We start from the raw sequence: 14,254 nt of genomic DNA, 5'->3' as shown, positions 1-14,254 counted from the left end.
CCACATTCAAGAATAGATTCAGATATTTTAGCAAATAAATGTCATATATAGATAAAAGCCATGTTTCTCATTCCATTTTAATTTCAAGTGAATCCTAAACCAATTATTCGGCTTCTTTGTTTGATTTCTTCATTTGTGCCTGCATGGCAGCTCCATGTCCTTTCAGACCCGTAGTGTTAAGCTGTATCTAAATGGACCCAAACAGCTGTGGATGTTTTCAGATCTGAAGCGGGAGCAGAGCTTGATGTTCTCCTCCCTCTCAGAGATGAAAGATTTATGTGCTGTTTATCTGATGGGGACAGAATTCGTGAGAGACCAGTTCTGGTGCGACAGTTCTGGCTTCCGCTGTCATGGGTTACGCACATGGCAGATTCGCACTGGATGATAAAACTTAAGCTTTAATAACAAATTATATTTATTTGGATGTGTGTTGATTTTAGACTAGTTTTGTGTGTTAGAAACTCACGCTAATGCTAATGCTATTGCTAACGCTAACTTCTCTGACCTTCTGTTCTGAACTTGGGGCATTTTTTTTTTCATCCACAGAGGAACTGCTCGAAACAGCATTATAAATGGTTTCCTCATATATTTTGACAACATTTATTTATAGCATGATTTTTTTTCTTTTTTTTGGACTTTATTGTTTTTGGGTGAGTGAGAGTGACCTGCTGTGGGCAGTAACTCTCTCTTTTACCCCAGGGTCTGGACCACACTGCCCTCATTTAAAACCTCATCCATATACAGCTCAGTGTGTGTGTGTGTGTGTGTGTGTGTGTGTGTGTGTGTGTGTGTACATGTACTTATCACATTTTTGGGACTAAAATCTGGTTAACCAGTCATATTTGGGGAACAAAACATGTCCCCATAATGTAAACCATTACATTTTATAGTGAAAACATGTTCAATTGTGCTCAGTGATGCTAGTATTAATTATGGTTAATGTTAGGTTACGTTTACACAAAATGAATGGATACTGTTGAAACAAGAATGTGCATGTGGTGTTGACCTACAACACTTTCTATGATTATAAAAGTGTCTACAGTACACACACACACACACACACAATACAATTTGAATCACATATAACAGGCATATAACATCTTGTTAGGAACATTATTTATAATTATGCATTAGCTTAATTATTGCTAGTTTAACACAGTTATAAAATGTAATGCACATGTTATAAGGCTCATTTACCAATACCAATAAACCCAGTGTAGACTGAAATTGTTTCTTTTTATTTTAGTTTTCTTTGTATGTATCAGCTTCTTTGATCTTGGATTTTTAATAAATGATAAATGTATTCTGGTAATATTATAAGCACGAATCCCAATTATTATTTTTTAAAATGTATTTATTTATTTATTGCTATATTCAGGATCAGCATCAGTGAAGTCTAATGGTACTTCAAGCTGTTATCTGTCTTCATTATATTGTCAGATGAAGACAATGAAAACATGGAGAATATTTCACAGGAAAAGTCCCCTGACAGAAACAGCACACACATAGTAACAACCCATGGAGATACTACGTGTGCCATCTAAAACTCTCCAGAGGGATCTAACACACACACACATACACACACACACACACACACATGCGCACATGCACACACACACACACACACACACACATGCACACACACACAGGCAGTAAGTATGGTTGCTGTGGACACACTCTGATGAAGTGAGCAGCGTAGATGGAGTCATGGCCAGAATCCCTGCAGAGAAAGTATTTCACACAATATAATCTCTCTCTCCCTCTCTCTTTCTCTGATGATCAGAGACTGCACTGAATGCTGTGGCTCCCCAGAGCTGAATACTTCTGTGTGTGTGTGTGTGTGTGTGAGTGTGTGTGTGTGTGTGTGCTTGAGAGAGAGAGAGAGAAAGAGAAAGAGAGAGAGCAGATGCTGCACTTGGCTAATCAAGATCAATCAGTGTTGGAGAGAGATAAGAGGTCTTATTGCTTATGTTGTGTCGTAGTGTGGAGTGATGTGTAGCAAAAAAAAGAGAGAAAAAAATTGTGAGTAATATCACTGATGATGTCAAAGGCTTTGAAAAAAGTAGTTAATTCAATCAAATTATTGAATTATTTGTTATTAGCCAATGCCATGCTTTTTGCTGACAATGTGTCATTTCCACACGCGTGAGCACATTTCACAAAACATTTTTGGACTGTGGGAGGAAACCTCAGCACTTAGAGGAAACCCAAGCAGACAATGTGAGAACACACCAATAGATGGTGAACCCTGGAGCTGTGTGGCAGTGACACTACCTGCAGTATCACAGTGTAGTAGTGTGAAGAAGAATGTAACCTGCTAATTCTGTAACATCAACACACTTGGAGGAGAACACTAACTGCTAATGCTGCTACATCAGCTCAACACACTTGAAGAACACTAACTTAATTCCACTACATCAACTCAACATGCTTGAAAGAGACAATAACTGCTGATACCACTATATCAACACTTTTGGAGGAGAAAGCTAACTGATAATTCCACTACATTAACTCGACACGTTTAAAGGAGACAGTAACTGCTGATTTTATTACATCAACTGAACAATTTTGAAGGAGAACGCTAACTGCTATATTTGCTAAATTCATGTATTTTCATGCAACATTTGCCATTCATACTTTATCTAATACTCTAAATAGTAATGTAATCATGTGAAATTTTAAGTCACATATTAAATCCTTGTATGTTTTAACAGTGAAATAATGTATGCATAGTGTAAGTTAATGTGTGTATATTGTACATTTATTTGGTGTTTGTTGTGCATTTATTGGGCGGCATGGTGGCGCAGCAGGCAGTGTCGCAGTCACACAGTTCCAGGGAACTGGAGGCTGTGGGTTCGAGTCCTGCTCTGGGTGTCTGTCTTTGAGGAGTTTGGTGTGTTCTCCCCATGTCTGTGTGGGTTTCCTCCGACGGTCCAAAAGCACACGTTGGTAGGTGGATTGGCGACTCAAAAAGTGTTTGTGTGTGTGTGTGTGTGTCACCCTGTGAAGGACTGGCGCCCCCTCCAGGGTGTATTCCCGCCTTGTGCCCAATGATTTCAGGGATAAGGGTTACAGATAATGAATGAATGTGTATTTACTAATGTGAGAAGGTTTTTCACTCGCCTTTATACCTTTTTGATTTTATTTGAATTTTACATTCATTTAACACACTAGTAGGGAACACTTTGATACTTTAACTGCCATTTAATTTGAATTCTTTAATTGCAAAAGCCTATTATGTCAATTAACAACCTGTATTATTATTATTATTATTTTGCTGAGGGATGGGGAGAGGGGGAGCCATCCTACAAACTCTGGGAGACTTGGTTATAGATACCTATGACATCACCTGTGATCAAATTTATTATCAATTAATATTTTTATACTACAATGAGGTTTGCATTTAAATGTATACTAATTTTATACCATATACTGTGTTGATTCTTAGCTCTGTCATCTCTCCAGAAGGAATCACTCCTTATTTCTTTGCTGGAATAATGATATCCCAGAGACACGAAATAACGAAGCTCCCTTTCACAGTGGAAAGTGTGTTTGAATTTTTCGCATTAAGTCCTGTATTGAAATATCATTAACATTTTTTCCCCTTGAACTGAGCTTTTGAGAATATTAAATGGTGCATAATGAAACTACGTAATGCAATGTAAATGCATTCGTTAGCAGAGTTGACAGTGGAGATGACCCTGAGACGAAACACTTTATAAATAAAGACAGAAAAGGAGGGGAAAAGAGAAGAAGAAGATCAAAGCTTTCCCCTACAGTCTCTCCTTGTGAGACTGGGTGAAAACCTTTAAAAATTCAAAATGCCCCCTTTCCATCACCCCGCCTCTCTTTGATATAGCCTCAACGCTAAAGTGCAAGATTAAAAAAGTGCCTCCAACTTGCCTCTGTACCCACATTCAAACATGCAGTGCATAAGTAATTGGAGAGTGACACACTTTTGTGTTTGTTGCCTTTGTGAGATATTGCATTATATATAGCTCAGTGAATGGGAGGTGCTAAACTGCTGCAGCTGAATGGGTGGAGCCAAACAGATATTGGCTGAGTTGTAAAGTGTTGTAAGCTGAATAGTAGCAGGCAAAATTTTGTAGGCTGAACAGAAAGAGGAGACTGCTATAGACTGTATGGGTGATGATAAACAGATATTTCCTGAACTGGTGGAGGGAAACTATTGTAAGCAGAATGGGTGGAATAGGTAGGGTGGAATGGGTGGAATATGCAGCAGGAAAAGAAATTTGACTGACATGCAAAAGGACCAATCACAAGTCTGCTATGTTGGCTTGATGTGTAGAAGGAGGCAGTCAGAATGCAGCTGGCAGTATCCTGACAGTATGGCCAGATTATTAATAATAATACACTGAGAGTATCAGTCTCTCTGTCAACTTGTGGGCGGGGCATCTGTGGCTGAGACTAGGCAGATGTAAACTCTTATAGTTTGAATGGGTGAAGGTAAACTGTTGTAAGCTAAGTGTGAAGAGGTAACTGTTACAAGCTGAATGACTGAAGCTAAGCAGTTATTGCCTGAATGGGTGGAGGTAAACTGTTGCCAGATGAATAGGTGAAGTAAAATTGCTGAACGTTAATTGGGTGGGGCTTAAAGGTTATTGGCGGAATTATCTGGGCTACTTATAAGATACAGTTTAATGGGTGGGGCTAAACTGCTGTAAGCTGAATAGGTGGGGCTCCACTCCCCACACATACTTCATCCCCACTAAGTTTTGGGAAAGATGTATTGTCTTTGGTGCTCCTGAGCCTACCTGGAATCACTGGGAGCTAGAAAGGTACACAACCAGGGCAGGGTGCCAGAACATCACTGTAGATCGCACGCTAACCTATGCCAAATTCATACATGAACAGTAACCAAGAACCTTCCCGGATGTTACCCAGAATACCTGCATGTGCTACACAGCCACCTCCCCATTGAAAGTCCACGCTGAACATTCCTGGGAATGATTTCACATGTGTAATTTGCAACACTGGGAAATGTCCGGACCTGATTTTCTGGACATTTTTCAGAGTTCCAATCATTTGCAAACGGCAACATACAAAGTCTTCTGAGGAATCAATTCTGTATAGTCACCCGTCATGAACTTGGGAGGCAGCAATATCTATAAATAACAGGAACTCTTCCTTTTTGTTGCATATTAATTATTTTTCTCTTTCGGCTCACGCTTGTCCCTTGTGCTCTGGTTGCTGTTGGTGTCTATAATCAGTGTTTATTTGGAGGCTGGAACAGAATGGCGTTCTCTGGAAGAGAAGGGAATTCATGTTTAATGAAGCTGGGCTATAGGGAAGCTGTCAGTAGAGATATATACAGAGAAAGAGAGAGAGAGTGAGAGAGAGAGAGAGTGAGAGAGAGTGAGAGAGAGAGAGAGAGAGAGAGAGAGAGAGAGAGATTGTGGGACACCTACTAAGGGCTTCACGCCTCTTTCTAGTGTTTGATTGCAGTGATGTATTTTACATGAATGCCACTGATGCTCTGCTGAAGTGTTTACAGTTGTGAATATGGATGATTCCTGGCATGAAAAATACAAGTACAAAAGGGCCCAGCACACCAATAATATCTGGTCACTGTCCAATGATGAATGGTGCAGAATCACAAATAGGCTAAAGTTACAGCTAACAACTGTGTCCAGTAAAGTGTTGGGAGGTACCAGTGTTTCTAATAAAGTGGCCATGTAAAAGTTTTTATTAGGGCTGCCAATTGATTAGAAACAAATTAACTAATTAATTGCAAAATTTGCTGGGATTAATCACCAGAATATAACCAATACATCATTTAAGGTGGACCTGAAGCAGCAGTATACAACTCCTCTATAATATATGGTGAAATGCATAAACTCAAATGTAATGTCTGTCAGGTGGCTCAGAATGTCAGAATGTAACTACTGCACTATATAAGATGGTCCAGATGCACCAGAATGTACTTGCTGCATCAGTTAAGGTGGACTGAAGGCACTAGAATATAACTGCTACACTGTAAAAAGAAAATAGTTGACCAACTTAATTGAAATGCTTCAATTGGTAACAAGTAATTCAATTAAGTTTATCCAACCTAATTTTTTAAGGTTACCCCTTAAAAAATTAGGTTGGATAAACTTAATTGAATTACTTGTTACCAATTGAAGCAATTCAATTAAGTTGGTCAACTATTTTCTTTTTACAGTGTACATCAATTAATGCAGAAAAGAGGCAAAATTATGTAATGGCTGCATATTGTAAAGAGGTATTGAGGAAATTAAATGTAGCTAACTCTAGGGCCATATAACAGCTCATATAAGCTTTGTTGATTAAAAAAAATAACTTCTTATTTCTGTATATGGTAATATGATAGAAAGTTAGCAATAGTAAGCTGCAGCGTTGAGTTTTTCCTTCATGAGTATAATTACTTTACTCTTCAGCATAGTAGATTTATGTAGTACACATGATGTCACAAGAAAACTAGAAACAAGGCCTGTATTTATATATATAAAGCTAATCTCATTGCCGCCCAAGCAGATTTTTGCTGTTATCAATCACCATCTACCAGCGCCGTCCCAGATTAATGACCTCACTCTCCGCCGTCCCATTTTGATTACCTCAGCGAGGGGCACCATAATAGAGCCATTTGCAGAATGCGGGGCCAAATTCAATCCCATCATGCCTCTGTAATGAAGTGCCCAGCTGAGTGAAAGAGAAAGGATTTCAGGTCTCGAGAGATTTCAGACCATCTGCTTTTGCCTTTTACTCACACCTTTAGCATTGTTAACTCTTACACTGCATTTATTACAGACCTTCACTTTAGGTTTCAAGCTATATATATTTACATCAAGTATGTAACTTAATTGAAGAGATGTCTACTGGCATCTTCATGTCTACAGCATAAGTATGGCATTTTGTTATATCTCCATAACTGCCGGTGAATCTGGAGCAGCTGCACATGGGCCTAAGAAGACCATACCCAATACCAAGTGCCCCCAGCATTGGGCTATTGGGCAGTAGAAGTGGAAATATCTGAGATGCAGAACAAGCACACATTCAACATTACACAATAAAGCGTAGAGGCTATTACTTCAGCAATGAGGAAAAAACTCTTGATCAATACCCTTTATTTCAAATCATTAATTCCCAATATACAGCACTAACCTCGGAAAACAGAGACTGTGCCTTAAAACATGGCGCTCAATTTATTTTCACTGAGGTGATCAATTAAATGTATAGATTTGATCCCAAACATTTTGCAAATGGCTATAAGACAGAGGGGATCCAACATAATAAATCCACCAATGAATTGCGAGCTGCAATAGAACAAGTAAAAAATGTTTACTTTGGTCCAATGTCTGACCTGGTGTTGTGGCATTTGTCTGAGCTCCAGACAGAGCCAGAGGCTGGACTCAGATCCAGGTTCTGACAGCTGTATGCTCCAAATTGCACAAGAAAAGTGAGTGTTTATTCAGAACGTCTCTAGGGAATGCGGTCAAAGCCATTAGGTCCAATAAAAGCTGTCTCTGGGGGATAATTATGGATGTCATTGGCTTGCTGAAATTTCAAAGGCTGACTCCCCTTGACGGACGTTAAAAACCCGTAACGCTCTGTTCCACAAATCCACTCATTACCCTGACACTCTCTGTCAGGGCTCTCTCCTCTTATGTCTCTTAATAAAGCACTCCTAATCAAACATGACTGTTGGTGCATTTCCATCATTGAGCACCTTTTTGTGCACAGTTTGAAGCCTTGTATCTCCAAAGCGCACTAATACTGTTTGAATGAGGACTCACAATTATCAGTACACCCCTCAGTGTCTGTCATTCCACATGTGAGATACAGCCCACCATGCACTTTTTTAATTGTATCTTCCAGGACATTGCAAAGTGATCATTGCTTATAATGTTGGCACAAGGGACAGTTTAGAGGGTCCCAACTGCACCCAGCTGCTTGCCAATCACTCGAAGGGTCTATCTAGTGAAAAGCCTGTTACATACATTAAATGATCTAACACTATTGGGCTTATTCCAACAAATCCTGTGTTAAATTGTGGCTATGTGTACTTCTCTAAGGAAAATAAAAACAGTAAGAGTATAAATATCCTCAGCGTTTCTAACTTATGTTGTCAATGCACCTCTTATGAGCTTGTATAAATAAGGCCTATGCTAATGCAGATGATTTCCTTTCTAATGTAGTTACTGTCCTGGCTTTAATGGTGTAAATTGTATTTTGATATGTTATATTGTTATAAGTGGATATAAAAATAATATGTAGCTATAAGTTACCTTCTCTGGGGCATGGCTGATTATATTTTAATACTCCTTAACGTCTTGAAAAAAAGCCCAGAAATAAACTGGCTCTGATTAACAACATTAGCTGCATGCATTTGGAGAAGGATGGGGCATTGTGGGAAAAGTTGTGTTATGGGAAATTGCATGGTGTGTCCTGTAGTTCTGCTCAGCAATCTAGGATAATATCAACTGTTTACCACTGTGATTTTAGTGGGGCACAACAACAGTTTACTGGGGCAAGTGCTGCAGAACACAGGCTGTGAGGATGCCTCTGCAGTATACAAATCATATTTGCTTGAAATGGGAACTTTTGCACTACCAGCTGAGCAAACTGGGTTCATACAGCCCCTCTGGTGAGTTGTTGGATGTCTCTCAATACAGCAATACAACAAATGTGGGCCTAATGTGTTAACAGAAAGAGTTTTTACCCCATGCAAATCTGGACTAGTTATTTTGGTTCCTTCATACTCCACCATTGTTACAAGCAGGGTGCGAATTATACGATGAGGGGGGGTCAAATTATTATTCAGGTCACAAAGGGAAACCCGTACAGTGCAGACACATGTTCAGTAAACTGAAGTCTTACAATTCTTACAGAGTCTTGATAGACTGTAACGTCTGCAGTACACTAATGATGAATCCATTACACCAGCTAATGTGTCACATACTGCACACCTTTCTCATCAGGAGTTACCAACTATATATTATAAATCACACAATGCTATTGGTTACTACCATACAAAATTTAGGCCTTTACCTGACTAACATTAAAGGCATAGACCACACAATAACTAAAATCTTTCAGAAATTTTTTCTTGCCCTGAAATTTAAATGATACAGTAGGGCTGTGCCTAGGCCCTGGCTGCTGGGCTATAGGCCCAGGTCTTTTCTAACAAAAACAAAAATAAGCCGGATCTGGCCCAATTATCGCTCTAATGTGGCCCGCCAAAATATTCTAAATATTGTTTAAAAAATAATTTTGTTCAGAGGCCCACCCAGTCAGCTAGAGCTAATTCCCCGCGGGTGCGGGTTCACGATCATGGACACACTCTCCTTTTGTACTGTTCCACACAAACGCACATTATCGCGAGTCAGATTCAGAGCTGGAGCGCGACGGGACATGATTAGGGGCCAACCGCCCTGTATTTGGAAAATAAAAAGCATGCTCTGTTTGGAAACCGATGCTTTATTCCGTATTTCTGAGGTGAGACAGTTAAGACGAAGCTCCACAACTCTCCCTCAGCCAGAGAGAGAGGCTAGTACTCCACAGCACGACAGAATGTGCTTCTCATTGGTCATCACTTATTTAGCCAATCAGCAGTCAGTTAGCTGCCTATCATTTAGTGCTGCAGCCAATGAAGTCAAAGTCCCTCCTAGATAAACTGCACTGTTTTAATCTTACTTTAATAACCGATGTTCTGTCAATGATATTCCATTTATTGAGTATTAAACCATATTTGCTTTGGGGGAGGTGGGGGTTCAAGTCTTCATTGGGGGTGTCATGCCCCCCGCCCCCATAATTTTAACCCTGTTACAAGTCTTCATAGTATCCTCATTTGTCTTATTAAGAGAACAATGGGCCAACTTCATACTTGGATTGAGCTTAGCACTTGAGTTAAAGCTATGTTCTTGGCTGTCTGTTCTTTGACAACCACCAAACTAACGTCCTCCAACACAACAGCCTGATGCTTTCTGAAAGTGATTATCCAGGAGAAACCTTAAAGAACACTAGGAACTTACGACATAACCACGGTGAAAGGTTTTAATAAAGTGACCAAGGAAAACTCAGTGCATTTTCTGCTCCACTTCTGCTGCTGTGAGGACGATGAAATCTGATGGAAAACTTGTGTGATTACATACTTGTTCTGGAGGTAATGGTTTGGAGGTCAGTAAAGTGCAACCTTTTCTTTTTCCTTGGTGTGTGTGTGTTTGAGTGAGTGGGTGTGAATACAGCTCTGGCTTGAATAAGTCAGTAGGGGTCTATTATCAAGGCTTTGGCAAGGGCCTGCACACCTGACCCAGCTGTTAGAAGGTGAACTAACAGTCTCCCTCTCTCTCTCTCTCTCTCTCTCTCTGACACACACACACACACACACACTCTCTCTTTCTCTCAGTCTCTAATGACTTCCTGTTGACAGAGAGAAATGACAAACATCTTCAGAAAGGGTCGGTGACTCTCTCTCTCTCTCTCTCTCTCTCTCTCTCTCTCTCTCTCTCTCTCTCTCTGTCTCTCCTTTTATATCAGTGGTGCCTACTGTATTTTTCCAGAGAACATGACCTGTCCTTGTCTGACAGGCAAATTGCTTTTTAATTGTTAATTGCTGTCATTTTTAATTATACAAAAATACACTCGTCTCACTAAACGTCCAAACGTTTGACTGAATTTCAGCTACTTTATCTCTAAAGAAAAGCAAGAAGGGATGTTCTGGAGCAGCTGCATATTAGTCAAATGCCACAATGCCCAATACCAAGAGCTCTGCCTGAGGGGTATAAAGCCGCACAAAGCTACAGTTAGGGTCTTGAGCAGTGGAAATGTGTTCTATAAAATGATGTGGGACTGTGGGAGGAAACCCATGTAAACATGGAGAGAACACTCCAAACAGCTCACAGAGAGTCACCCAGAGCGGGCTCGAACCTGCATTCTACACTACAAAAAGTTGACATGGGCATAGGTTTGCATACGGACATTCATTCATTCATTAATTCATTATCTGTAAGCGCTTATCCAGTTCAGGGTCGCGGTGGGTCCAGAGCCTACCCGGAATCATTGGGCGCAAGGTGGGAATACACCCTGGAGGGGGCGCATACGGACATGTTCCTACCAATAACTTGATGTTACACAGTGGAAAACATGCCTCCCAATATTTTTGGAGTATGTTCCAAGCATCAATCTTTGAATTAGTTTATATTTGAAAAATGTAAATAATAAATTATTTAAAACACTGAATATCTGGGGCGAGCACGGTGGTTGTGGGTTTGAGCTCTGCTCTGGGTGACTGTAAGGAGTTTGGTGTGTTCTCCCTGTGTCTGAGTTCCCTCCAGGTGCTCCAGTTTCCTTCCATGTTCCAAAAACACATGTTGGTAGGTGGATTGGTGACACAAAAGTGTCCATTGGTTTGAGTGAATGTGAGTGTGTGGTGCCTTGTGAAGGACTGACATCCCATCCAGGGTGTGTTTCTGCTGCAGACCCACTGCGAACCTTTAGACCCCTGCAAAGTTAGATAAGCAGTAAAACAGTGATTGAAATCTATTCCTTCTTCTTTTGTCTGTCAAATAAATGTTAGTGAATTAATTACAGATTCCACTTTTTATTGCATTTTAAGAAAGTGTGTGGATTTCTCTGGGGATTGGGTTTGTATTTGCATTATGAAATGTTTCTTCGGATGAGGGAATGGTTCCTCAGACTGATGGAGAATTTACTGAATATGGCTCAATAGGGGGGAGTTGAGGAGAGGGAGTAAGAGAGGGATAACAGAAAGAATTTGGTTTGCTTTGGTTTAGTATGTTACTGAAGGCTGATCATTGTGAGATTGAGATATGTGTGCATGAACAACCTGAGTGCAACGCAGCTCCTGCTTTCAGCGTCCTAGTTCTATGCTATAGAACCATATACAATACATTCTCTAGCATTCTGAAGGACCATTTCAATTGTCTTTGAAAAACCTCTGCTGTAAAATATTTAGTCAATGATTATTTTAAAAGCATTATTTATTTTTGGTACTTTCTGAAGAAATGTGTAGTTTTCATACAACAAAATTGTCATTTGATCAAGGTTGCCAAGTATTTTGCACACAACTCATAGTATCACAGGCATGTAAATAACAAAAACCCCTTTATACTCTCTCTCTCTCTCTCTCTCTCTCTCTCTCTCTCTCTCTCTCTCTTTCTTTCTCTCTCTCTCTCTCTCTCTCTCTCTCTCTCTCTCACACACACACACACACACACACACAACACTGAGAATAAGGACTCGATGACACTTTAAACTCCCCTCGCTCTCAGATCAAATCTCTAGGGGCCATATTCTTTTACAATTCTTCATCAGCAATAACTGTGAATCTGCTGAAAGAAGCTGAAGACATACCAGCTATTGAAAACCAGGGAACAAAGAGCCAGAGGATGTGTGTGTGTGTGTGTGTGTTTGTGTGTGTGTGTGTGTGTGTGTAATAGCCGTGATTGTGTTTGTGCAGAAGGCATGTGGGTTGCCAGGTCACTGCAGAGTGCCAGCGTGCAGAGTTAATTAATCAGATTATCAGAATCTATTTAACTGTTTTTTTTCTCTATGGCATTTGGCTCTCGATGCAAGGCTCAAGGACAATCACACACACACACACACACACACACACACACACACACACACACACACACACACACACACACACACATTACTTCAAAGCCGAGCTCATTCTCAGGCTTTATTTGCTGTGTTAAAAAAAAAATACATACACATATATATAAATCCACTGATTAATCCACTTAAATCCACTGACAGTTGACACTGACATTATTTTAGTACATTGGCAGCTGTCAAGAGGTGGGATCTTTAAGCAGCAAATGAACATTCAGTCCTTAAAGTGGATGTTGGAAGGTGAAAAATGGTCAGGTGTAAAGCCCAATTTATGCGTCGCCGCGCATCTTTTCAGAACTGTAATGCAGACCGCAATGACTGTGATTGGCCAGAAGTCAGACGGACATTGATGTACAGAAACATGAACTCCTCTCCTCCACACACAAAGACGCAGATAAGAGCACATTCATAGCTAGAAATGGAGTGGGCTTCGGGGAGGAATAAAAATGTTGAACAAAAAACACAAAGGTCTCCGGGAAAAATACCTCAACGAGAAGCGATACTACACGGAAAAAATGTGGCGGCTTTGTATTAGTTAATATCCTGGCACCTCGTGTAAACTCTGCTCTGTCCCAGACAATGACCTACTCCCTAAATAATGCACTTTAAAGTTCTATAAAATGAACACTGCACAACTACATTGTGTACTACGTAGTTTAGAAGAATATTTGAGATTTAGTGGTGTGGAGGTGTAATTGCAGAGCGACACAGACACCGACGCAGAAGTATAAACACTCGCAACGGCGGATCTGCGTTGTATATCTCTGCCTGATATATTGGTCAGAGTGCCCATGCATGACCCTGTTGCTGGTTCACTGCATGTCTTCTTTGGACAACTGTTAGTATATACTAAACACTGCAAACTGGAAACACCCCATAAATCCTGCCATTTTGAAGATGCTCTGAGCTTCCACTGTAAAAAGATAATCAATGTTAACAATGTCACCAGACAATGGTTGTAATGTTGTTGTTAATTGTAATATTTAATTGTAATGTAATGTTCAAACATCCTCATGCTTCTTGTTATTGTGACTGTTGCATAGCATTAAAATGAAAATGGTTATTATTTTCAATAAAAAGTAACCTAACTTTTTTTTTTATCAGCTCCATTGACCATACAGGAGCACTTTGTAGCTCTACAATTACAGACAGTATTCCATCTGTTTCTCTTTATACTTTCTTATCCCTATTTCATCCTGATAAGAAGGGGCTACTAAAGTATGCAGAGGAATAGATGGAAAACAATCTGCAATTATAGATCTACTAATTTCATAGCCTATTTTTCAAAAGATGCAAGATACATCTCAGAAGAGTACACCCTTGCATTTAGATCAAGTCAGTGTCCGAGCAGAGTGTAGAGCCAAAAGTACCCAATGTCCTGTGGAGTGTTTTTCTTTCTGAGCATCAATATTGCAGAGGCCAGCAGCTGTCTGTGTGTTTCTGTAACTCGTTAAATCCACTAGACTGACCTGTTAAAATTATATTGGCAAGAAAGGGGCCAAAAAGCTATACCTTTTGCACAAGAACTTTTAACCCACTCATGAATGGAATTGAACAGGATGATCAACCAAGAGATTATGGTCTGTAAATGTACACCTTTATAGTGGAGCTATAAGTTTGGTGTTTCTAATGATGT

Source organism: Hoplias malabaricus, chromosome Y (genome assembly GCF_029633855.1).
Source record: "Hoplias malabaricus isolate fHopMal1 chromosome Y, fHopMal1.hap1, whole genome shotgun sequence".
NCBI classification, from domain to species: Eukaryota; Metazoa; Chordata; class Actinopteri; order Characiformes; family Erythrinidae; genus Hoplias; species Hoplias malabaricus.
Note: the sequence above shows the minus strand (reverse complement) of the source record.